The sequence below is a fragment of the Meles meles genome, chromosome 20 (genome assembly GCF_922984935.1).
Source record: "Meles meles chromosome 20, mMelMel3.1 paternal haplotype, whole genome shotgun sequence".
Classification (NCBI taxonomy): domain Eukaryota; kingdom Metazoa; phylum Chordata; class Mammalia; order Carnivora; family Mustelidae; genus Meles; species Meles meles.
The window spans coordinates 35,207,324-35,233,816 of NC_060085.1; the positions used below are offsets into that span (position 1 = coordinate 35,207,324).

At 38.8% G+C, this 26,493-nt stretch overlaps 2 pseudogenes; both read right to left on the reverse strand.

Annotated features, from left to right (window-relative positions):
* Positions 1-1,455: 1,455 nt before the first annotated feature.
* LOC123933321 lies at positions 1,456-1,586 on the reverse strand (annotated as a pseudogene).
* Positions 1,587-17,361: 15,775 nt separating this feature from the next.
* LOC123932914 lies at positions 17,362-18,279 on the reverse strand (annotated as a pseudogene).
* Positions 18,280-26,493: the final 8,214 nt, after the last annotated feature.

Sequence of the window (26,493 nt, forward strand, 5' to 3'; positions counted from 1 at the left end):
CATACAGACTTATATCTAGCATGTAATAGCTGAATTATATTCCGGAATTTTCTTTTACTTTATGATGGTCTATAACAGAATAATTAAAAAGGAGAGAAAAGAGAGGAATAAAAATGAATGATGAAAGAACACAAGAAGACAAAAAGCATAAATCAAAAGCACAAATGTGAATAGTTGAGAAAGATGATAAAAGCAAGCTATAATCTGAAAGGAAATTAAATATATCTCAATTACCTCATTTTAAGCATAGAATGATGTTAACACAAAAAGGGAATTAATTAGTTTCTGAACACTCTGAAACACAGAAATCTTTATAATGCTCTAAAATATTGTCTTTTTATATCCAGTCATTTCATAGTTAAATATGCCTTTACTACCAGGGATTCTTAAAATTATGTTAACATTTAGATTATTAATATTTTTGGAAAAATATTAACATTAACATGAAAATGAAGGCATTTTATAAGTACTAGAGGTAGAGTGATACAAGAAAATCACATAGATTTGGTATTTTATCAATAATTTCATAGTTTTCCATTTTTAGGTATCAAAGTCTCACATGACAAATATTGTGTTACTAGGACTGTATTGGTTTGAGAAGTATGATACAGGTATAATTAGGCTCAAAAAGCTGTGCTGAGATTAATTCTGAATTTACATGCAGCTAGTAAAAATTCACCATATCCTTATGTCAGCCAACAGGTAGCGCTAACATATTGGAATTGAAACCATATTATTCCAGGGGATAGAACCCCAGCCCCTAAACCCAGCATTCTAAAACATTCACTGTGAAGTATTTTAGATTCTAGCCATTTCAAGTTAGGAGGAAATCCTTGACCCCCTGTGCGGTCAACAATTTTAAGTAGTAAACTGTTAAACATTTTAAGTTGTAATGTAGTTTGGTACCATTTCAGATACATACCTCTATCAGTATTTAGAAATATTTATCATATGCAATACAGGGACCCTTTCTTATCACACTTGCTATTTTGTATCTACTCTATATTAACAATGAGAAAAAAACCTGTGTATAGTTCCACAAATATTTGATGTACTCTATGAAATGTGACCATCACATTTTCCTCCTAAAAAATAATTCAGAGTTGTTCTTTAGAACATGAACTGTTCAGAAATGGTTTAGATTGGCAAATATGAAGCATATTTGTGGCTAGAAATACAAAAGATTCGAGTTAATTGTACTTCTTTTTAAAATTTTTTTAAAAATATTTTTTAAATTAACATATGATATATTATTTGTTTCAGGGGTACAGGTCTGTGATTCATCAGTGTTATACAAGTCACAGCACTCACCATAGCACATACCCTCCCCAATGTCCATCAGCAATGTCCATAATTGTATTTCTTATAAAGGTAATCATCACTGCTTTTCAAACTTCATATGATCCATTTTTAAGAACAGCTTATTAATATTTTGCATTTTGTTTTTCCTATTTGTCATTTCAAAGAGAGTTAAGAATGTTACAAAATTATTGTGTTTTAAAACAGCAACAGTAACTGATTTCAATTAGCAATAATCGTGCCTCGGATAAACCTCATTGGCTACAATACTGCCACTGCGCAGAGCTGACAGTAACTAATTTCAATAGACACAGTGAGGTCCATTATTTAAGGAGCTTGATTTGCAAGTAGGGGCAGTAGCTATTTCTAGTGTGTACAAAGCATACATTTCTGTACAATTTTCATGAGGAAGAGGCGGAGACAGCTTGGAGGAACCTGCCTCCAGAGGTAGTTTTGACTAGAAAGAAGCCCCAGGGAACCGTAGAGGAGTAGCAGTTGGCGAAAAAAAAAAAAAAGGGGGTCGGGGGATGGCTAACAGCTTGGATTGGCACAAAGTCAAGCAGTGTAAAATGTGTGCCCAGGACAGAAAAGTGAGCCAGTTCCTTGCTGCTGCGGGACCTCTTGCTTACCTGAAGCTATAAAATGAGATGTTTTGTGCTGCAGAATTAGTCAAACGGATATCTCATGTAAAATAGGAGTGAACTCAGAGCAGAAAATTTCAATGGCTTCAGTCATTCAACAGCTATTTATTAAGGGACAATTGTGTAAGGCACTGTTCTAGGTATTGAGGACACAGCAGTGAACAAAATGATAAATTCACTCAGGCCACTTACTACCAGTAAGGAAAATGTGAAAGACTGACCAGAAAACTCTTCCCCCAGTAGATGAGCAGGGTAAGGACTCAGAAGTGAGGCAGATAGCTGTGTGTTTGGAGGAAGAGCTTTCCTGGCCAAGGGCACATCAAGGGCAAAGGTCCTGCAATGACAGCATCCTGATAAGTTCCATGACCAACAATGATGCCCATGGGGCTGAAGCAGTTAGTGAAAGGGAGGACAGTAGGCAATTAGGTAAAAAGATAACAGGGGTGCAGATCACGGGGGGTGTTTGGATCATGGAATATATACCCTTGGAGGCGGACATGATCTGATTTGCTATAAATCATCACCATGGCTGCCTCGTCGCACATATTCTGTAGCTAGAAAGGTGAATGAGGACACCAGCGTGTGAATCCAGGGAGTGACAAAGCTGGCTCGATAAGAGCGGTAGCAGCAGAGGTGGTGGCCAGGAGGATGACTGGTTATATTGTGAAGCCATAGCCAATAGGATTTGCTACAAACTAGCTGTGGGGTACAAGAAAAAGAAGTCCAATATAACGACTGTTTTTAGGCTAAGCATATAGAAGAAAGGAATTTCCATCAACTAAAAAAGCGGTAGTTTGTAAGAGGAGGGAGCTTGGGAAGAAAGTTGGGAGCTCAGTTTTGGACTCTTGGATATCTATGTGGAGATGCCAAGAGGCGGTTGAATGTATAGGGCTATAAGGCAGAGGATAGAGGGCAGAGAATGAAGTATGAGCATGCTCAGGACTTAGATGACATTTAAAGTCGTGAAAACGGATGCGATCACATGGGGAGAGGATGTAGATGGAAGAGAACAAATCCAAAAAGTGGATCATGGAGGACTCCTCCTTTAGAGATCTGGGAGAAGAAGAGGGACAGGTGAGCCCTTGAGAAGGTGGCAAACAGACTGAGAGCCAAGGGTGCTTGCCACATTGCTCGTGCCTCTGTGCACCATGGAGGAGCTGGGTCCTTCCACCTTCACACCAATAAATACCCCTGGGACTCCAGGAGGAGTAGCTGCTAAATGATAAAATGATGACAGTGTCTCAGCTTTATGGGGGGTTACATGGGCCGAGCATGGCATTAAACAAACACAGCAAGTCAGAACTATTTTTATCTTTATTATATACACCAGAAGTATATAGTTTAATGAGAGTAAGTAACTTGGGTGAAGTCACACCACTACATGTGATGAAAACTGGATTCACGTTCAGGCAGCCTGTGTTCAGAGCCAGAGGAAGCTAACAATTAATTGAAACCAAAATTAACAACACTGATCAGGATCATGGCTTTAGTATCAAGATAACTTGGGTTCTATCATTCACTCATTAATTCTTTGGGCTTGGGGCGTGCAGTAATCTTTTGGAACTTTAATGACCTCAGTGGTAAAATAGGTCCACTCTACCCTGCCTGACTACACAGCATCCAACAAATGGAATCTCTCCTTATTCCTGGGAATTATCCTCATTTTTCCCTCCCTTACCACCCCCAAAGCACTCAATTCTTAAGTCTCATTGACTCAATCTTCTGTGGCTTGAATATGTCTCTTTCTTTCTATCCGCCACTAGTTCAGGGGACCATTCTCTCATTTCTGGGTTTCTTTTCTCCTAACTGATTTCCCTGTCCCTTTTACTCCAGCCTTTTCAAACAGCAGACGGAGTGATCTTCCTAAAATGCAAATCAGATCAGGTCACCTACACTGGTAAAAACCCTTTAATAGCTCTTCACCCTCAGGATAGAGCAGTTGGGAGGTCACTTCTTCAAGCTTTTCCGAACCCGGACTGTATTAGGTTCTCTCTGTACTTGCCACAAAATGGCACATTAGGAAATGGATTGATATTGTTAGTTTGTTCCCCATGCCCTCTAGATGAGTGTAAATCTCTACAAAGGCAGAAGTATGATCTGGGTCATATTGCCATGAATCCCCAAGGTCTAGTACAGGACAGTAAATATTTCTTTAAGAACAACACATAGTAAGTGTTAGTGATAAAATGACACAAAGTATTGCTGGATGAATGACATGTAGTATTGCTGGAAAAAGTTAAGAAATGAATAAAAAGGAGCATGCCAAGGCATAAGCCATTTGCTTAAGTTTAGTCTGCATAAGGCAGACATGTCAGTGCTTTTAGGATGGAAAACTAGGGGTGCTTTGAAACCAATGTCAAAATTGCAATTGGTAAAGCATAAGAGAGAGGAGGGAGGAAGAAGAGGAAAGGGGGAGGGGGAAATGCTATTCCATGAACAACTTTTGATCCTAAGGCTAAGCTAGAATCTGAAGGTCTGAAGCCCCACCCACCTGCTCTGATTCTTTTGTTAGGGATCCTGGAGTTTAAAAGGCAATATGGTAAAGCAGGTGTAATCCTTGGTCAAAAGACGGGTGGCTTAGTACCAGGTCAAAATACAAGTAGTTTAGCACCCCCTACACTCTCCTTTCACACAAGCATTTGGGTTCCATCCCCTGGGGAGACACCCTGCCTTATAAAGGAAAGGAGAATTTAAAACAGAGACCACACTAGTCAAGCTTAAAGACCCTTGGGTAGTGGTAGTTGTGATGACAAAGAAGAACTGGAAATGAATGACATGCCCTGCCTCCTGAGATTGGTGGGATTGTTTCCCGTGTGTATCCAAGCGCATCCTCTTGGAAGCCATACTGCATTTGAGGGATTCTGTGCAACTTGCATGTTTCTAGTTTTTCCCCTGGTGGATCGAAGGACCAACGAAGGTGGAAGCGCATGAGGCCCAAGGACCAGCACTGGCATTCCCTAGGAATTCATTGCAGATGCAGAATCTCTTTTGTAACAAGATCCCTAAGTGATCTGGACACAAGTCAAAATTTGAGAAGCATTGTTTTAGAGGACAGTCAGAGGGAAGCAAGACATCAGTGCCTCCAAGTGTGGTCCCTGCAACAATACCATCAACATCACCAGGAAACTTACTAGAAATGCACATCCTTCGCCCTAACTTAGAACTACTGAATCAGAAAATCTGCGGTGAGGCCCAGGAATCTGTACTGTAACAAGTCTTCTATGTGATACGGACATTGATGGAGGTCGGAGAACCCAAAAAGAGGCAGACTGCCAGTAATCAATTAAGGGGCAGTGGGTATGTGGTGCAAAGGGAGGGTACTGTCCTGGCAGGCAGGCGATGAGGAGGCGGGGTTTCTTGCCAGCTGCGATTAATTAGCTCTGTGACCTTGGGGAAAGAACTTGACTAATTGACTGGATCTAGTTTCCTCAGCTGCAAAGAGAATAAGTTCTTTGGCGTAAAAGTTGTCAAATTGTAGTTTGCAGGGGTCCAGGTGGCTTAGTGAGGGCCCTGTGGGCAGTTTGCTTATTTCAGAGTTAAAAATAATAGCACACATGATTTAAAAAAAAAAAAGGCAAAAACGTATTTTGCGTCAATACATGTAATGGTTTTGAAATGCAAGGTATGAATGCTATGGAAATGTGCTACACATCTCAGCACATCTGCTATGAGGTCTGGGCCAAACAAGGCTGACCAGTTCACCCCGTTAACCCTTAGTTAACAGGGTGCAGGTAATTTCTCTAATGTGTTTACACATCATTTAAATCTTACCATTTACATCTGTTATTTTCCCATTTTTCTTTGTTGCAGTTATACTGTACTAGAATTGTAATTTATAAAAATCGTTCCATGGCTCATAAGTGGCTCATTGATGCATAAAAGTGCCAATACAATAATTACATAAATGCTATTTCAGAATAGGCCTGTGGATGTAATGAATTGCCCTTGGGGGTGAATGTAGGATTTGAACCTCATTATATAGGGACAAATGAATCTTCAAGTATAAGGAATTTACTCAAACAGTAGGAGTATGAATATGAGCTAAAAAGATAATCTAAATATTTTCTCTTAATGTTTATCATGTTGTCTGCTAAGAAAATCTGAGGATATGCCTTCACGTTTGTTGCTTTCCTTACCGCCAAAAAGGGTAAATGCCATACTCTATCCAAAAAGCTTGGGTATACGACATATAGTGTCATACATCTAGTGACATATAATATCTGGGTGGAAAGGAGAAACAACTCTTGGCACACTGCTTTATGTGTTGGGTAACGTTTCGATCTCCGTAATGTGCAATGTGGAAGAGAAACAACACATGTATGCATACTAAGTTGGATGAAACCGTTAAAAATGCAGAATAGAAATCTCCTCTGTGAACACGCACCTAGTGCCTATAGGATGAGGGGATGCTCAATGACTTTTTATTCTGCTCTCCACCTGCCACCCGTGCCATATAAGAAGAGACTTGTCATTTAGCCAATGATCATTTCGCTTGCCAGATGTAGACTTGGAAAAGGTACCCGGTGGTCAGTGCTGATGGAACAGGGCGATGTCAGAAGCCTAAAGGGCACAGCTCAGGGAAGGAAAGGATGCTAACCTGCACACTGCTGCATTCACAGTGGAAAGGATGTTCAATAATGTGCCTCCTGATCTTAATTCAGCACTGATGACTAAAATAACAATTGTGGATATGATTAAATTATGGTCACTGAGTGAACACATGTTCAGTGGGGGAAGAAATGGCAAAGAGTTCAAGATTTTTCACATTAAATCACTCTGATTATCCATGGCAAGAGTGTTTATGTGATTTTTAAATTATGCTTATTGAGGTATAATTTGCATACCATCATATGACTGTCACTAACCATGGTAGGGAACATTTCTACCACTCCCCAAAGTTCCCTGTGCTTCTTCGTATTCAATATATCCCTTTCACCCCAGTTCCTGACAATTACTGATCTCTTTTCTGAACCTAGAATGTCATATAGCATGCACTCTTGGGGGCTGGCTTCTTCTCAATTATATGTGAGATTCTGGCTGGAGAACGAGATAAAAGACTATTTGAAAAAGGCAGTAGGGTTTATTTCTTTGGTTTCATGTGGTAAGCTCAAGAGCATATCTTGGGAATAATTTATACCTCCAGTACCTAAATGCATCCCATCATAGCCAAAATGCTAAATTTGTCAAGGAGATCAACTGTGGAACAGATGCCTTGATTGACAAGAGTCTGACTCTTTCCCACAATGTAGCTGTTCTTTCACTTTTCTTTATTAGGTTTTAAATTTTAATCCCAGTATAGTTAACATACAGTGTTATATCGGTTTCAGCTGTACAATGTAGTGTTCCACAATTCTACACATTTTTCAGTGCTCATCATGACAAGCCTAAGATTTTTCATTTTGTGGGGAAAGAAATCAATGATCTTATTGGTCGTTAAACACACACACACACACACACACACACACACACACACACACACACACACACACAATAACAGAGTATTAAGAATGCTTGCCAGAGCCCCTCAACAACCAGAGAATGGATTAAGAATCCATTAGCTATCATCTTTCAGGTTACTTATTCAATCTTACAGTTTTTGAGTGAAATATACTTTTGATAGTAAATGGTTTTCAGTGAGAATCCTATATATAACTTCTTTGGTCTACCCATGTTCAATGAGAATTTCTACAACTATTTAGACCAAAAATCACTTGCCACCATTTTATCTTGAGTTTCATGCTCTTATTTTACCCACAGTTTATAGAACTTACTCAGCAGTTTAGTTTTTCCTTAATGTATATTTGTATCATCATGATTATTTTTATTATCCTATGTGCCAGAGACTTTTTGTATAATTAACATGGCCCACATTGTTTTCAAGGAAACCAAGAATTTCTTTATGTTTTTGAGGCTGTTTTCCTGTTTCTATTTTTTCCCCTATATAAATAAATAACCTAAATTAATGAAGACTCTCAGTTGAGATTTTCAGGAAATCACCCAACTACAGGCTGATCCAATGAGTTGCCACAAGAAATTGAATATGCAAATCATTTTTACACGCACATTTATGTAGGAAAAACACCTGCACATCTGGGTTCCCAGCAGTCCCTGTTGATTAATATGCATGTAACCCAGAACTGCCCATTGCTGGGTCATAAGAATTTTAAATGCACTTGGCTCCTTTTCAAGTAAATCCCTGGGTCTTCACTATGCAACTGAATGTGCTAGGTTCGATGCTCATTTTATATTAGATAAACTTTCTACCTTATGAAAGAAGCTGGTCCATTTTGTATTCTGTATGTTTTTGTTTTGTTTTCTGTTTTCTTTCTTTTTTTTCTTTTTTTTAACTTTGGGAAAATAATGACTCCAGTGAACAGCAAACAATGGGCTATCCATTGTAAAGGAAACCATCTGGTAAACTAGAATGTTTTAGGAATGATTTAAAAAAAAAAAAAGTAGGGGAGATTGGCTCTTGCCAAGCAACAGCTGAAAGCCCAAATGTAACTGAAAAACATAAGCCAGCTGGCCAGGTTGTCCCTGATGAATGATATCTCCTTTTTGTGGAGTACTTATAAAATTCAAATTGTACATGAAATATTTCACTTGGGCATCTACAAAACCTTGGAGGGAGGCAGCGAGAAGTAGGTTATATTTTGAGGCCGAGAAATCCTTTTGAGTACGTGGAAATAAAGATCAGAAGTAGAGTTGAACGTAAGTCATTTCCTTTGATCATGCCTCTGCAGTCATGCCCGCTCGCTCTGCTTTGGCAAGGGTTAGCCTCGGTATTTAGATCATTTATTCCCTCTTCACTGGAAACGAAAGCTTTAACTTACAACCTTTTGATTTAATAACATCATTTACATTTTAGGGGTTCTTGTTGTTGCTGTTGTTTTGGTTTTTGTAAACAGGTAATCAGGAATCTCCAAGAAGAATATCTCTCTGACGTTCAAACTGGTTGCTGTTACTTACAGGAAGGGAGTTACCAAATAAAGTCGGTCTAAGAAATATTTACTAGCTAAGCCTGACACCTTTTATGATAGTACCCCAGAAAACAGTTGCTTGTTATTGATTGTGTTATTTTAAAAAATTACTCTTTTCATCCTTCAGTAATACCCATTTATAATCTAGCATTAAAACTGCATTAGTATATGAAAATATTAACAGAATGGGGTTTAGACCCATGTCAGTTTGGGGAATTATATTAAGTTCTTACGTCAAACGTCACATACTTAATTTCATTTGCTTAATTTAATCCTCAAAACAACTTCATGAGATAAGTAGTAGTGTTTTCATTTTACGTATGAGGGAAATCAGACTGAGACCAGGGGAGCGAGTTGTTCACCTGCACCCACCTTTTCCCACCCCTCCCCGCCTGCTGACGAGGGTCTTCTTTATCTTGTCCCTTCTTCCACTCATTTCACCTTCTATTTATTAAACATATTTTTTGTTCTTCTGAACACAGGCAAGTGAAGGAAAATTCATGAAGAAAACTGGTCTATATTGAGTAAAAAAAATAAGAAGTCCAGTTAAAGAATATGAAAGGACATGACAAGATCAACCAAATATTCTAAAAAGTTAGTTCTAGTTTTCTAGTTTTCGCTTTACTGGTTTTACATCTCCAGTAACTTTTGGTGGGACTGCTTTGACACCACTTCAACCACCCACTTATAACCACACTCTCACGTGTGTCCGTGACATTCTCCCACATCTGACACGGTCAGTGCAGACAGTCTACATTCAGATCACATCTTCTAGGACACCCCATTCTTCCTAAGCATTCAGTTCTTTGTTCCATACTAAAACCTATAATTCTTTCTGACTCCCCTCCAACCACCTTCTTAAATTTTTTTTCACTATTCACTGTCTACCTTCGAATGTGTCTCTCTTCAATCACTACCTTGCAAATATCCTTAACCTCCTTGATCTCTTGGTCTTCCCTTACATCTGACTTACCAAAACTACATTTGGACGAGTCTCAGAGTGCACCAGCCACATACCCAGATTACTGAGAAGTGCTAGATGGACAGAGCTGTGCAGACTGGGGCCAATACAGGTTTATGGTTGCTGACCTCAGACAGCTGGTGTATTTTCTCCAACAGTCCTATTTATATTCTTATTCCATACCCATTTTCCATAGCACATCAACATTCTCCATTCTTGGTAGGTCTTCAATTGCCTATCTCATTCATCTTATCCTATGTGATATTTTCCTTTCTTGAATTGCACTGTCCTAGTTGGGGTCCCCTTAAAACTGAAACTTGGGGTAATACTTAAATGCTAATGTTTTCCAGGGACATATAATTCCAGGGCAGTGGGAGTGGGAGAAAAGAAATGTCAGTCAAGAAAGGATGGAAAGGAAATACAGGGTGGTGTGTCACTCAGCTGTCCATTTCTTCACTGGATAGAAACCGACATAGTCACCTGCCCAAGCAGGTTACCTCTTGAAAGACTGCACAGAATACAGGTATTTCAAAACAGTCCAAGAGAAAGAGGAATTAAGAGGGATATTACTAATTATTCCTGTTAATCTCATCTCTCACCGGCCAAAAGTTGCCTCATGGGTAGCTATCTCCTCCGTACTTCTCTCTTGTGGCACTTAGTGCATTTTCAAAATTTTTCAGATGGGCAGAGGAAACATGGTGGAATAAGGGGGAGGGTTGGGGAGAGGTTGGATGAAATAGATGAAGAGGATCAAGAGATACAAACTTTCAGTTATAAAATGAATTAGTCATGGAGATGAAATGTAAAGCATAGGAAATACAGACAATAGTATAATAATGTTGTATGGTGACAGATGGTAACTATACTTACTGTGGTGAGCATTTCATAACATATATAGTCGTTGAATCACTATGTTATACACCTGACACTAACATATTTCAACTATAATTAAAAGTAAAAATAAACATTTTATTTTATTTTATTTTTTAAATGAACATTTTAAATGCTTTTTCCTTATCCTTCCTACCCTCTCCTTTTGGGGACTCTGTTTACACATATTCTGGTTGACTGAAATTTCCTACAGTTCACTGATACTTCTTTCAGTTTTTAAAGCTGTTTATCTCTCTGATTTGTTTTGGGTAGTTTCTATTGCTATGTCTTCAAATTCACTAATCTCTTCCTCTGCAATGTCCAATCTGTAATTACTTTCCTATCACATGTATTTTTCATCTCAGACATTATAGTTTTCATCTCTAGTAGTTTGGTTTGGGTCCTTTTTTTTTTTTTTTTTTTTTTTAAATAAGTCTCTACTTAATATGTTCAATCTTTCCTCCATCTTCTTGTATATATGGACTGGTTAAACAACTACTCTATTGTCCTTGTCTATTAGCATATCACTTGTGTGATTTCTAGATGAGTTTTGAATGATTTTTCTCATCGTTATGGGTTACATTCTCCTCCTTTTTTTGTGAACTTGGTATGTTTTGATTGGAGAATTTTAGCTAGTTGGGTGCTAAATCTTATTTTCCCCCCCTGTAAAATTATTCTTCAGCTTTGTTTTGAGACATGGTTAAGTTGCTTGAGATGGTGTGATCCTTTCAGGTCTTGGTTTAGGTTTTGCGAGGAGGGGGTGAAGCAGTGTTAATTTTTAGGTGGTTATGTCCATGGTCTCCAAGAGGATTCCAAAGTTATATGCTTTGCACAGCTAAGATTTATTACAGCAAAAAGTCAGAAATCAACAAAGGCAAAAGTTTCCTAGGGTGAAGTCTAGAGGAAACAAGGTCTTTCAAGGGTCTTCTCTCAGTGGAGTCACATAGGACATGCTGAACTCTCCCACCAAAAAGTTGTCACAATCCATGTGAACTGTAACCTACCAGGGAAGCTTATTAGAGACTAAGTATCCAGAGTTTTTCCTGGGGGCTGCTCATGTGGGCAGCCTCTGCCTGGCATGTGCCAAGGTTTCAGACTCCCAGGAGGAAAGCAAGTGTTCAGCATACATCACATTCTGTGTACAAGTGGCTCAGGTACATTAAGCCACTCTTATCAGTGAATGGTTGGAACTCATGAAATCCAAGGGCCAACCTGGTAAGCAGGAGTTTTAAGGATAACCAGTGTCCGGTCTGCTATATTTACTCTTCTGCGGAGCTAATCCTTTAAGTTTCCATAACACCTTGTGCTCCTCCTCTAAACCCATCTGTTCAACTGTCCACCTCCCACAGACTGTAAGCTTCATGAGAAAAGAAGATATTACTATTTTGTTCAATACCCTATCTCCTGGGCTTACCATAAAGATTAGTATAAGTAAATGCTAAAGTAATACTTCTTAAATGAAGACAAAGGAATAATACTGTGAAAATATATAGAACCCTTAAAATTATAGAGAGAAGGGGGTAAAATGACATAAATAAATATTCAGTAATAAGTAAATTTATCGAACTTTAAGAATTGAGAGACTCCTCATGTATCAATGCAAACAAAATTTTTAAATATCAATATACAAAGTTAAGTATGTGATTAAATAATAATTCTTACATATTACAAGACTATATAATATATAATTATAATTTATATATAATATATAATTTAGTAATGTGTCATCATCATGTCTCAGAAAATTCCACTTGTAGTAACTGCTTACAAGAGACTAATCAAGAGACAAAGGCAATAAATAAAGATGTTAATTGCAGCTTTATTTATAATGGCAAATATTTGCAAACAGCATAAATGTCTAATGATAGGAGAAATTTAATAAATTATGGGATATAAATGTAGTGAGATAGAAGTCAATAGACAATTTCAATAAATATTTTATGACATGGAAAAATACTCATAAGTAAAAAGTTCAGGATATCAAATAGTTAATACATTTTGAACCAAATTCTGTTCTGTATGTGCATTTACATATATAAATGTGTTTTATTTAAAAACATAATAAATATGGCTTATATATGCTGAAAGATTAACTTCTGGAGTATATTCATGGGGTCACTTGTCTTTTTCTAAATGTTTATGTGCTTTCTAAAATGGGTATATTTTGTAATTAGGATATACACACACATTACAATTTGCGTACATATACATCCAAACAAATGAATGTATACTTCCTAATTTGTTTCAATATTTATCATTGGACAGTAACTGATGTTGGGGAAGGACTGAATATTAGACATTTATGATGCGCTTTAATGAGGTTGAGTGCATTTGCACAGACGAGACAACCAATTCTCACATGAGACATCTGGGGAAGTCCCAGATTCTTAGGTGGTACTAATACAGTATCATTCATCATTATCAATATTTTGCTTGAAGATCTACTTCTGAGAGTGTAATTGTGCATTTCAGTAATTAAGTACTTTTTTCATCTCTGCTTTCTACTCCCCTTCTTTATGATCTCAGGGCTATTTATGTCTATTTCTGAAGCTTCTTGTATCAAGGTATTCACAAGCTATTTTATGTTGTCTTTGAAATTGTGATTTTACTATCTTTTGTATTAAAATTCTAAAGTATTTGTTTTTAAATGTGAGTGAAATGTACAATCATCAAAGGTTAATTAATTTTCTATGATCTATTTTGAATATCAATGCAGGATTAAAGGGTTTGAGGACACACACATATATGTACACACAGACTTGTAATTCTGGCTCTAAAACCCTCAGAAGGAAAACTATGTAATTTGATGACAAATGATTTATTAAAAGGAATCTTTCCTGATGAATTGTAGTCTCTGCAACATCTGTCATTTTCTTATCTGATTATAAAGTTTGCATTTCATTCAAACCATTGTAGACAAAGGACGTTTTGATGAGTGTATCTGCAATGTTGAATTATTTCTAAAACCAGGCTCCCTCTTTGTCTTGGTTTTTAGGTTCCTCCTAAAGTAAATCCTGAGCCAGGATTTGGCTGCAAGTAACCTATCTGAGAGGTAATCCCAGGACACATGGGGAAGGACTGGGGAGTAAGACAGGGAAGGGATGGATGGCAATGGAGCGTATGTTAATGATCAGCTACTACTGAGGGCAAACTGACCTCATTCTTACTGGAGACTCTCTGATCTCTCAGAAATATCTCATCGAGGACAGGGAAGTTCGGTATGAATCCTAGTTATCCATCAATACTTCTCTGTCATTGCCTGAGGGTCATTCCAGGGATATGAACTTTCAGGTCTTTCCAGCCACCCTCCTGAGTGGGCCACTCATACCTACAGGCAGAGAGAAATAGAAGATGCTCTCTCTGTGGATTGTCTGCAGGAGACAGGCACCAATTATACCCGATGTGTGGAATAAGATGTGGTGAGGCAAAGTAAGACTCTGGCCACTATTCTTTCACAGAGACTTCAGGGTCCAGAATCACTAGTTCTTACTTGAGTCTTAACACCAAAGAGCCCTGTGACTTTGAGCCAGTTACAGAACCTCTCCAAACCTCAGGCTTTCTCATCTGGACAAAGTCTTTGTCAGAAAATAACTAAAACTTAGAAATGAGCAAAAGGATTACTAGATATTCCTTCAGTGACCTGTTGGGCTTGATTTTCTATTCACTGGGCTATTTTTTTTTTTAACTCTGGAGGGGCAGAGGTTACTTTGTAGCTTTTGTTCTGTAGAGATGCCAATAGTTTATTTCCAGTTTTTATCTTTAATTTTTTTTGAGTATAGCTGATATACCATGTTACATTAATTCCAAGTGAATGATGCAGTGATTCAACTTCTCTATATGCTATTCTGTGCTCACCACAAGTATAGCTACTACCATCTGTCACCACACAACACTATTACAATATCATTGACTATACTCCCTATCCTGTGCCTTTTATTCCTGTGACTTCTTTACTCAATAACTGAAAGCCTGTATTTCCCACTCCCTTTTAGTCATCTTGCCCATTCTCCCCCACTTTTCCCCTCTGGCAACCATCAGTTTGTTATTTGCATTTATAGGTCTGATTCTGCCTTTTGTTTGTTTGTTCATTTGTTTTGTTTTAGATTGCATACTGGGTGAAATCATATGGTATTTTTCTTTCTCAGTCTAACTTATCTCACTTAGCATAATACTCTCTAGGTCCATCCATGTTGTTGCAAACGGCAAATTCTCAGCCTCTTTTACGGCTAAGTGATATACATAGATATATCTATATATATATCTCACATCTACCTTATCCATTCCTCCATCTGTGTACACTTAAGTTCCTTCCATATCTTGGCTATTGTAAATAATGCTACAATAAACATAGAAGTACATATATCAATCCAATCAAGAAATGGGCAGAGGACATGAACAGACATTTCTGCAAAGAAGACATCCAGATGGCCAACAGACACATGAAAAAGTGCTCCACGTCACTCGGCATCAGGGAAATACAAATCAAAACCACAATGAGATATCACCTCACACCAGTCAGAATGGCTAAAATTAACAAGTCAGGAAATGACAGATGCTGGAGAGGATGTGGAGAAAGGGGAACCCTCCTCCACTGTTGGTGGGAATGCAAGCTGGTCCAACCACTCTGGAAAACAGCATGGAGGTTCCTCAAAATGTTGAAAATAGAACTACCCTATGACCCAGCAATTGCACTACTGGGTATTTACCCTAAAGATACAAACATAGTGATCCGAAGGGGCACGTGTACCCGAATGTTTATAGCAGCAATGTCTACAATAGCCAGACTATGGAAAGAACCTAGATGTCCATCAACAGATGAATGGATCAAGAAGATGTGGTATATATACACAATGGAATACTATGCAGCCATCAAAAGAAATGAAATCTTGCCATTTGCGACGACGTGGATGGAACTAGAGCGTATCATGCTTAGTGAAATAAGTCAATCGGAGAAAGACAACTATCATATGATCTCCCTGATATGAGGACATGGAGAAGCAACATGGGGGGGTAGGGGGATAGGAGAAGAATAAATGAAACAAGATGGGATTGGGAGGGAGACAAACCATAAATGACTCTTAATCTCACAAAACAAACTGGGGGTTGCTGGGGGGAGGTGGGATTGGGAGAGGGGGAGCGGGCTATGGACATTGGGGAGGGGAGGCGAACCATAAGAGACTATGGACTCTGAAAAACAACCTGAGGGTTTTGAAGGGTCAGGGGTGGGAGGTTGGGGGAACAGGTGGTGGGTGATGGGGAGGGCACGTTTTGCATGGAGCACTGGGTGTTGTGCAAAAAGAATGAATACTGTTACGCTGAAAAAATTAATAAAAAGGGAAAAAAAAAACTTACGGAAAAAAAAAAGAAAAAAAAAAAGAAGTACATATATCTTTTTGAGTTAGCATTTCAATTTTTTAAGAAAAATACCCAATAGTGGAATTACTAGATCATATGGTGTTTCCATTTTTAACTTTTTGAGGAAATTTTATACTGTTTTCCACGGTGGTTATACCAATTTATATTCTCAACAATGCATAAGGGTACCCTTTTCTCCACATCTTCACCAATACTTGTTATTTGTCCTTTTTTCCCCTCCAAATTTCTGATTTTTTTTAAATATTTTATTTATTTGACAGAGCGAAATCACAAGTAGGCAGAGAGGCAGGCAGAGAGAGAGGAGGAAGCAGACTCCCCGTGGAGCAGAGAGCCCGATGTGGGGCTCGATCCCAGGACCCTGGGATCATGACCTGAGCCGAAGGCAGAGGCTTTAACCCACTGAGCCACCCAGGCGCCCCCAAATTCCTGATTTAATAAGGACTTTTAATTTTGAGAAAAAAGGATCCCAAAATATCAGGCTGTTCATAAAAAATAACCCACAGTATCAACTTTAGTAAACAAATCTTAAGACTATTACACTAATTATTTTTCTAGAGGACGCATTTGACATGCCAACTCTCATTCACAATGGTACACTTGTGTTGACCAGCCCCACATAGCACTTTTTTTTTTTTAAAGATTTTATTTATTTATTTGACAGAGAGAGATCACAAGTAGGCAGAGAGGCAAGCAGAGAGAGTGAGAGGGAAGCAGGCTCCCCGCCGAGCAGAGAGCCCGATGCGGGACTCGATCCCAGGACCCTGAGATCATGACCTGAGCCGAAGGCAGTGGCCTAAACCACTGAGCCACCCAGGGTATAATACATACCTCTACCTCAAAGCTGCTCTCAGGTGCTACTCAACTCATGTGATTGCCTCTGCAGTTAGGGAAGCAACTACTGAGCTCATGTATGAATGGAAAGAACTGTATTCCCTGCATAACAAGAGATTATTTTGGAGACAGTTGATAAAAACCACACATCATTTTTGTTGGTAAGTCATAAAGAGGTATCAAATAAGACTTAATGTAACTACTAGGAGTGTGAAAGGAAGCGAAAATGGGACTAGGTGCAGGGCAATATGAATTAATGAACATGGGAAGGACAAGGACGGGGAAAACAGTGAGCATGTGCTGAAGAAGACACTAGGGGAGAGGATCTGGTGAATATTTTGATCTTAGACAAGCACCAAGGTAAAGAAATAATGGGACAAGATTTCTAAACCCCACCATGTGCTTAGGAGTCATCCTCACCATTGGCGCTGTCTCTGCCATCCCCTCCCTCCTCAGCCTCTTTTTCACCGTCCTTGATCAACTCCAGCTGGCCATCCCCCCGATCTTCATTACCATCACCATCCAGCAGGTCCCTCTCCTCAGCAGAGTCATCTGTACCCGCTCCCACACTCCATCTTCACATCCGTCTCCTCTTTCTTCGGGGAGCTGCTGCTCTGCTCCTCTTCTGACTTACCATTCTTCACCTCTCCTTGTTTGCTCTGTTCTTTCTCCAGTTTTTTCCAGGATTTCCAGTAGAGAATCCACTTTTTGTTTTATCTGGGTCAACTCCTTCTTAATGGTCTGAAGGTCATCGTTTTTCAACTCTCCAGACTTGGAAGAAGATCCTCGCTGTCCACTCTTAGAATTGAAGCCACTTTTGCACCTTCGTGAGGTGTTTCCTAATACACGCTGGCATTTTGAAGGAACTACAGCCCAAGCAGGAGGAGGAGGAGGAGGAGGAATATGTGCTGGGTAACTATACATCTTGTCATAATAACCTCATTGAAAGTCACAGTCCAAGTCATAAGAGGAGCTGAGTAGAGGGGATGGAGAGGGGTGTTCTGGTACTGACCCGTGCATCTCTGCTGCAGATCATTTCACACCTGCTTTTTCCTTGGTTCACCTTTGGCTCTGAAAACAGATTAATATCTAAAACCTGGCCAGCAATCATTCTGCCATCCTCTCCTGCCACAGCAGCCTGGGCATTTCTCTCATTAACATACTAAACAAAAGCAAAGCCCTTATGAACAGAGAAACCCACAATTTTGCCATATTTCGAGAAGACCACAGATTTCGTGACCACAAGAGGATTGAGAATCCCAGTGAAAACACAGGAATTCGTGGAGAGAGGATCTGTCTTGTTGGTGGCATTGCTGGTCATTTTCTTTGATGATAAGTTTCCTCACAAAGCTGAAAAACTCAAGCAAAGTTCCACTAACTTATATATTTCAAGTGATTTGTAACCAGAAGGGGGAAAGGAGAAGAGAGAAGAGATTGGATTCTGCATCTCCTACTCCTGGGTTCTACGTGGAGAATCCAGCTACTGCTCGAGGTCAGCCATGTGGAGGCACCGCTCAGTCTTTGTCTCTTCACAAAAATGTTATTTGTCTTTTTGATATTTAGCCATTCTGATAGGTGTGAGCTGGTATCTCATTGTGGTTTTCATCGGCATTTCCCTCATGATTAGTGGTATTGAGCATCTTTTCATGTATCTCTCGGCCGGCTGTATGTCTTCTTTGGAAAAATTTGTATGCAGGTCCTATTCCCATTTTTATTTTTATTTATTTATTTATTTTTAAAAAATATTTCATTTATTTATTTCACAGAGAGAGAGAGATCACAAGTAGGCAGAGAGGCAGGCACAGAGAGAGGAGGAGGCAACTCCCCGCTGAGCAGAGAGCCCGATGCGGGGCTCAATCCCAGGACCCTGAGATCATGACCTGAGCTGAAGGCAGAGGCTTAACCCACTGAGCCATCCAGGCACCTTCTATTCCCATTTTTAAACTGGGTTATATGGTTGTTTTTGTTTGTTTTCTGGTGTGTGTGTGTGTGTGTTTTCTTTTTTCGTGTTGCATCTGTCTCCAGTTTTAAAATCTTGTTTTAACTATCTCCTGTCTAAGCTGACATAAGGCTGGCTGTTTGTAAAACAGATAAATAATCAGGGAGTGGGGCACAGATGTGCCTTCCTCCAAGCTTCTTAAGAGACAGCAAGTAACCTGTCTAGCTCTCTGAGTGTTACAGGTGCTCTGCTAATGATCCTTAGACCCCTTCTGGCTCTTTTTAAAAATTTTTTCCTTCCAAATCCCTCTTTTACAGAAGAAAAACCTATTGAGGATTTTTATTTTATTTATTTGACAGACAGAGATCACAAGTAGGCAGAGGGGCAGACAGAGAGAGAGGAGGGGAAGCAGGCTCCCCGCTGAGCAGAGAGCCCGATGTGGGGCTTGATCCCAGGACCCTGGGCTCATGACCTGAGCTGAAGGCAGAGGCTTAACCCACTCAGCCACCCAGGGGGCTTTAACCCACTGAGCTACCCAGGCGCCCCTAGAAGAAAAACCTAGACACAAAGACCCACCCAAGTAGAAAAAGCAAAGACTGTTTATTCAGAGGTTGCTATACATAGGAGAGAAGCTACCATCACTTGCCTTTAGGAGATACTGGAAGGCAGGCAGAGAAGTGAAAAGCTTTGAAGTAGAAAAAGGGAAGGCTTCCAGTATGCACTGCTTGGAGGCTGTTCGCATGGGGAAACCAGAGACAGGCTGAGTAGAAGCAGCGCATCTTACAGAACGGGTTTAGGGGAGCACATCTGGCTTTCTCTTTCTGACCCTAAGTTGGAAACAGGCACACATATTAAAGGAGATATCACTTATTGACTAAGTACTGACTGTTTTGAGCTGATTGCTATCGAAATTGGGGTTTGGCTTCCTGGGCTGGTTGCTGCAGATTGTAGATTGGAGTTCTATTTTTAGATATGACCTGGCCCTTGTTGATTTGCTTATCCTGCCTCTGAAAACTGAGGTTGAAGTATATTAAGTTGCTTGGCGTCTCACAAAGTGGCTAAGGTAAGATTCTATATCTTCCATGAATTGTAGCCTTAGCTTCACTGTAAAGAGCTGAAGTTTCTTTGGTTAAGAAATAACATGAATCCCTAAGGCCCAGACCCACTACCAGCTAGTAGGAACAACTGGGAGGGTTTGGCAGTAGAGCTGGGGAGTAGCTTGTGAGAAATATGAGAAATCCCAAGGCATTCCACAAGTTTCAAAGTGAGCAGTGAGAGCTGAAAACTGAGGGGTTGAAGTTGGCAAAAATCTTAGTATTTATGTGACCCCTGAAACCTGAGGCTAGTGGAACCCATGACAATCAAGATTATATCCACGTGTATACTTGAAACCTCACACTGAACTTCCTCAGGAATCTGTGAACAGCTCTTCAAATCAGAGCTTAGCTTCTTCCCTTATCTGAGAACTGCATTATTAGCAGAACAAAAGTAGCTCTTGCTATGGGGACGGATTGAAAGACTTTGATCTGTCATTCCAGTCACGTGAGCCTATCCCTAAACCAGAGATGGTAATGAAAGTAATTTAACATACATCTATAATTAATTTGTTACACTTTTCCTGCTGATGGCAAATCGTACTATTTTAGCAAAGTTCATGGAATTAATCTCCCAGGAGATGAGATGGAAAGCCTTCAGAAATAAATGGTTTTGTTTACCCCCAAACATGTGAATTTTAAGAGCCAATTTTGGCTATAGGTCAAGGTTAATTTAGTGTTTCAAATCTGTCTTTTAGAAAACTGTATAAAGTCGAAGATCTTTTTCCCACCAGATATACAGGAGATCTACAGCATTAACAACCATTTTCCTTCTTGAATGATTCTAATGATCTGGTAAAGGCAATAGATAATAAATCTTTTTTACTATGAAGACAGCATAATGGTAAGATATGTTAGAGAAAAGGATGTTTGTTATGTTTATTTATTCAATTGTATTTAGAGAATAAAGAGAATACAGTACATTCTTAATATGGGTATTACTTAAGTGATTTAGATGACAAAGGGACATTCTCATTATGTGTAAATCTGACCAAAATTTAGCCAAACTGCTAAGTAAGGTGTCCAACTTATCCTGGCTTACCCAGGACTTTCTTAACTATAGAAATGAAAGTCCTGTGTTCTATAGTCCTGGGCAAACTGAGATGATGGTTCAACCTACCTAAGATTGCAGAAGATTTAAGTTTAAATTAATTCAATTTTGAAAACTGATGAGTGGTATAATCCACAGTTGAGTCAGAATGAGTCCTAAGTCCTAAGTCAGAATGAGTCCATAAGTCTATGGAAAATAGATTGTGAAAATAAGGATATGGAAAAATCGATGGAGAAATACAGGATCAGAGGTATCACAAATTGCACAAGATTCACAGAATTGGAGATTTGAAAAAAATAATTGAAGAGCAAACTCTCCTTTTCATATCCAGCTGCAATCCAAGATAAGGCAAGGCATGACTGAGATTTTTTGACATTCCTCTTCTTCCACTGGGTTTTTTATTTGTTTCTCAGAACATCTGGAGTGGTGGTTCTCAAAACATGTTACGAGACCAGCAGCAACAGCACCACTTGGACACTTATTAGAAACGCAAATTCTCAGGCCCCTGAGTTACTGAATCTGAACGCCTGAGAGAAGAGCAGAAATGTGTTTTATTAAGCCTTCCAAGTGATTTTGATGTATGCTAAATGTTAAGAACCACTGATTAAGAGCAATTCTTTCTAACATTTTCACATCATGGGACACATCAAAAATGATCATTTTAAATACAGCACGTGGGGCAAATGGTTGAGGCTACTTGAGGTTGTATGAAGAGGACAAATGTTGTCACTTCCTTAGCATGCCTGCAACCAAGCATTCAAGGGCTCATGTTTCAGCACACCCGATGGGAAGAGAATAGATGGTTGGTTACATTCACCTTTTCTACATGTTTGTCACTCTTTCGCACCTGTTATATACCCCAGTAACCAGTAACCAACAACTGATAACCAATAACCAATGGATGCTCTTCAAGATGCCACTAAACTAGTGACTTCAAAATTGCATGGTGTAGACAAGTTATCAAAACTAAGGTAACTTAAATTAATAGATCTTGGCCTCGACCATGTCTCCATACACAGACACCTTAAATCCTAGGGCATCCTGTGGACAAATTTAGTAAAGGAGCAGTGAAGGATGGACTGTCCTCATTTTGACCCATATTACATTGTGTTTAATCTATTATACTCTCTCTTATATTTTAAGGAAAAGGATCTGGTTTGTCATCTTTTTCAGCATTGAAAGGAGACTTTGCCCCAAGTGTCTGAGAGAGTATTTCACTCATCAACAAAGCTGGAACTTGATATCCCTAAGAGCTAAGGCAGGAGTCTCTCAGTAAGTCCTCAATGCCCAAAAGAGCAGGGAACTGGGACAACAGCTCAACAGAACCATAAATTTCTTATTGTAAGGATCGCAACATCACAGAGGAATAAATGCTTGGAATGAATTAATTTGTAATTCAGGATGGATGATGTCACTATAGTAAGCAATATATTTATGGGGGGAACTGTGTCACAAAATGCTTATCCTTAACCTAAAAAATTTAGATATTCTTATGTTGACAAGTGTCCAGAAATGTATTTTAAATTTCAGCAACCACTGCTGACTTCTTCCAGAGAAGCCCGTATTTATTTGGCACATGGCTTTGTAAAGATGTATGTATCTTACCAACAAAACAGGAACTTTCCCCAATTTGAAGAAGCTTTAGGGCCATTTAAAATCCTTCAGCTATAAATTAGATTAGACAAATGTCTGTCTAATTAGGAACAACTTCCAAAGCATTCTTTTCTTTTCACATCATCAAAACAATATTTTCAGTCTCAATAGAGCACATGCATCTTCTAGTATGCTCCTTGTTTTGTCATCCAATGTTAATTCAATTTTTTTTAAGATTTTATTTATTTATTTGACAGAGAGAGATCACAAGTAGACAGAGAGGCAGGCAGAGAGAGAGAGGGAAGCAGGCTCGCTGCTGAGCAGAGAGCCCAATGCGGGACTCGATCCCAGGACCCTGAGATCATGACCTGAGCCGAAGGCAGTGGCTTAACCCACTGAGCCACCCAGGCGCCCCTGTTAATTCAATTTTGGAATGATTTTACCTTCATAAATTTTGCTTTTTCAGATAAGGTTGGCATGGTGATTGCCTTTGAGTGGCTCTAACATTTATGACTTTAAAGGTTATAAAAATGAATAAAGGAAAACTCATTTTAAATGGAGTTGGGAAGTCTTGAAGGGGGTACCCTCCCAGGTACCACTCATGGAAGGCTACTTTACATAACCTAACAGGAGGAAGGAAGATTTCTCCTTGCCCATCAATAACCAAGCCAGTAAGAATCACTGCAACTTAGCTAATGAAAAGTTGTTACAAATCTGAACTCTTGCTTTCCTCTGATAAAATTTTGTTTCAAATAGCTTCTCTCAATTGCCTTCTTTCCTCTATGAAATAATACTCTTCTCGTCTGCTCCCTGGATTTACCTACGCTTTGCCATAGTTTGCATGTCCTGAGGTGCAGTTCTTTTGCTATATAGTTATTCTTGAATAAACTAATTTTGCTCATTAACTGGCTATTTTGTTTTCAATGTCAACAAGGTCAGAGAGGTACACAAGTGCAAAGACAGATCAATTTCCATAAAAAAGCTGAATTCCAAAGCTCTGTTCATGTTTAATATATAATGTTTAGCCAACATTTTTCTTATTTGTTTTTTTTAATAGGCTTGATGTTGATAAAGGATAATTTTAGTAGGAATGTGTTTTTATTTAAACTTACTTCAAGGTTATAGAAATTAATGAGTTTATGGAACTTCAACAAAAATTTAACTTCAAACCTGTCTCCTGGACAGTGTGTGTTTGGGGGAAGGAAGGAGAGAGTTTGAGGAAGGGAGAGAGGTTGGGGGAGGGCCTCTCTAAAAATCAGCTTTTTCTTCCCACATTCAAATATGCTCAGGAGGATTTTTACTTAAAGTAATTTATAGTAAGTTATGGACAATTTATCAAGGTTACTCTCCTTTTTGAGAGAGACAGAGGGTAAAAGGGAAAGATCTTCAGTAAAGGAAGGAGGAAAGGTAACCAAAATGCCAATTTCTCAATTTGTTCTTGATTTGAACTAACTAGGTACACCCAAACTAGCATAACTCATCCAATATTTTCATAAGGCAGTTCATCTAAGAACTACAATTCTGACAATGATGGGATTATGATTGCACTAAATATTTAATGAGCACTTATTATGCACAAGGAAAAACACTGTTTCACCATCTAATTTAAATCTTATAATCTCTGTAATATCATTACTATTATTGGACCATTATTATTCCAACTAAAAAAAAAACAAACCATAACATATTTTGGATACTAACCTTTTATCAGATATGTCATTTTAAAATATCTTCTCCCATTCCATAGTTTGCCTCTTTGCTTTGTTGATTGTTTCATTTGTTGTAAAGAAGGTTTTTATTTTGATGAAATTCCAATAGTTTATTTTTGCTTTTGTTTCCCTTGCCTCAGGAGACATATCTAGTAAGAAGTTGCTAGGACCAATGTCAGCACCCAAAAAACAAACAGTCTAGTTAAAAAATAGACAGAAGACATGAATAGACATTTTTTCCAAAGAAGACATACAGCTGTTCAAAAGACATATGAAAAGATGCTCAACATCACTCATCATCAGGGAAAACAAATCTACAGTGAGGTATCACCTCACTCATGTCAGAATGAGTAAAATCAAGAACATAAGAAACAACAGGCTTTGGTGAGGATATGAAGAAAGGGGAACCCTCTTATACTGTTGGTAGGAATGTAAATGGGTGAAGGCACTCTGGAAAACACTATAGTGTTTTCTCAAAAAGTTAAAAATAGAACTAGCCTGCAACCCAACAATTGCACTGCTAGGTATTTATGCAAAGAATATAAAAATACAGATTCAAAGGGATACATGAACCCCAATATTTATAGAAGCATTATCAACAATAGCCTTATTATGGAAAGAGTTCAAATGTCCATTAACTGATGAACAGTTAAAGAAGAGGTAGTATTATATATATATACAATGGAATATTATTCAGCCATCAAAAAGAATGAAATCTTGCCATTTGCAACAATGTGGACGGAGCAAGAGCGTCTTGTGCTAAGGGAAATAAGTCAGTTAAAGAAAGACAAATTCCATATGATTTCACTCATATGTGGAACTTAAGAACAAAACAAACAATCATAGGGGGAAAAAAAGAGAGAGGCAAACCAAGAAACAGACTCTCAACTATAGAGAACAAACTGATGGTTAACAGAGGGGAGGTAGGAGAGGGGCTGAGAGAAATAGGTGATGGGGATTAAGGAGGGCACTTATCCTAACGAGCACTAGGTGATGTATGTAAGTGCTGAATCACTAAATTGTATACCTGAAACTAATTTTACACTGAATGGTAACTAACTGGAAATTTAAATAAAAACTTAAAAAATTAAAAACCCAGGAAACAGAGATTTAAAAGCAATAAATAACTTCAACACATAAGAAATAACTAGCAAAACTAGGAACTGACTCGGTGCCATGAATGAATTACTGCCCCATCCAAAAGCAGAGGCCTTTCCTTCCCAGGGTTGTGTGTTCAGCTCAGGAAGCATGAATTGACTGGCGAAGGTGTTAAGAGAAAATTTCAAAGGCCCACAGTTAACAAGAGTTAATTTGCTTTTGAGTCAGAACATACACCAAACTGGGGGATGGGTGGTTCCTCAAATGGGCAGGACTCTGCTCTCCTAAAAAATTCCAAACCCAACTCATAAAGCCCTTGATTCAATCCAGAGCTTGCAGAGTTTTCTGTGCCCCTGGCCCTCTTCCAAGAAGCTGTTACTTACTGGTTCTTCAGATCTGAACTAATTTGGAAATAGGCAGCATATTTCCCTGAAATGGCTAATTCTGAGGTCGGTCTTCAGAACAGAGGACATTTTGCACCTCTAACAGACACTCACACAGCACAAGTCTCTTGTTCATAGGTATCAGGATGATGTTTTACCAGGAAAAGTAAAATGGAGGGTCAAAGCAATTTTCTAAAGCAGCTTGGCAAAAAACTCCACATGAATGATCCGGATGTCCTACAATATTCTCATGAGCCAAATCACTGTCCAATTCTTGACTTTTCTACTCCTTGACATTTTTTTTTTTAACTGAATCCATAGAGAGAAGTTATACACTGGGGACAACCGTAAACAAGCCAGGAGCAGCATAACTCTGAAAAGAATTGTCAGGGCCCAAATCAGAAGCATAGCTATTGACACCTGACAGAAGACATCCTCAAGTCCAATGGGCCATCGTCAGATGCATTTTCTTTATTCCTCTAAAGAAGAATTCTTATTATCAGATGCAAGTCGTGAGCAGAACATTCCCATCTTTCTTTCAATCTGAGTTTTCCCATCATCTAAGGATTAGATCTATTCAGGGATTTTTGCAGGGTGGGATGGAAAAGGTACAAAAAGACTACAGTGTCTGATTCAAAGTTTATACTCCTTCCCCTGAATGAACCCAA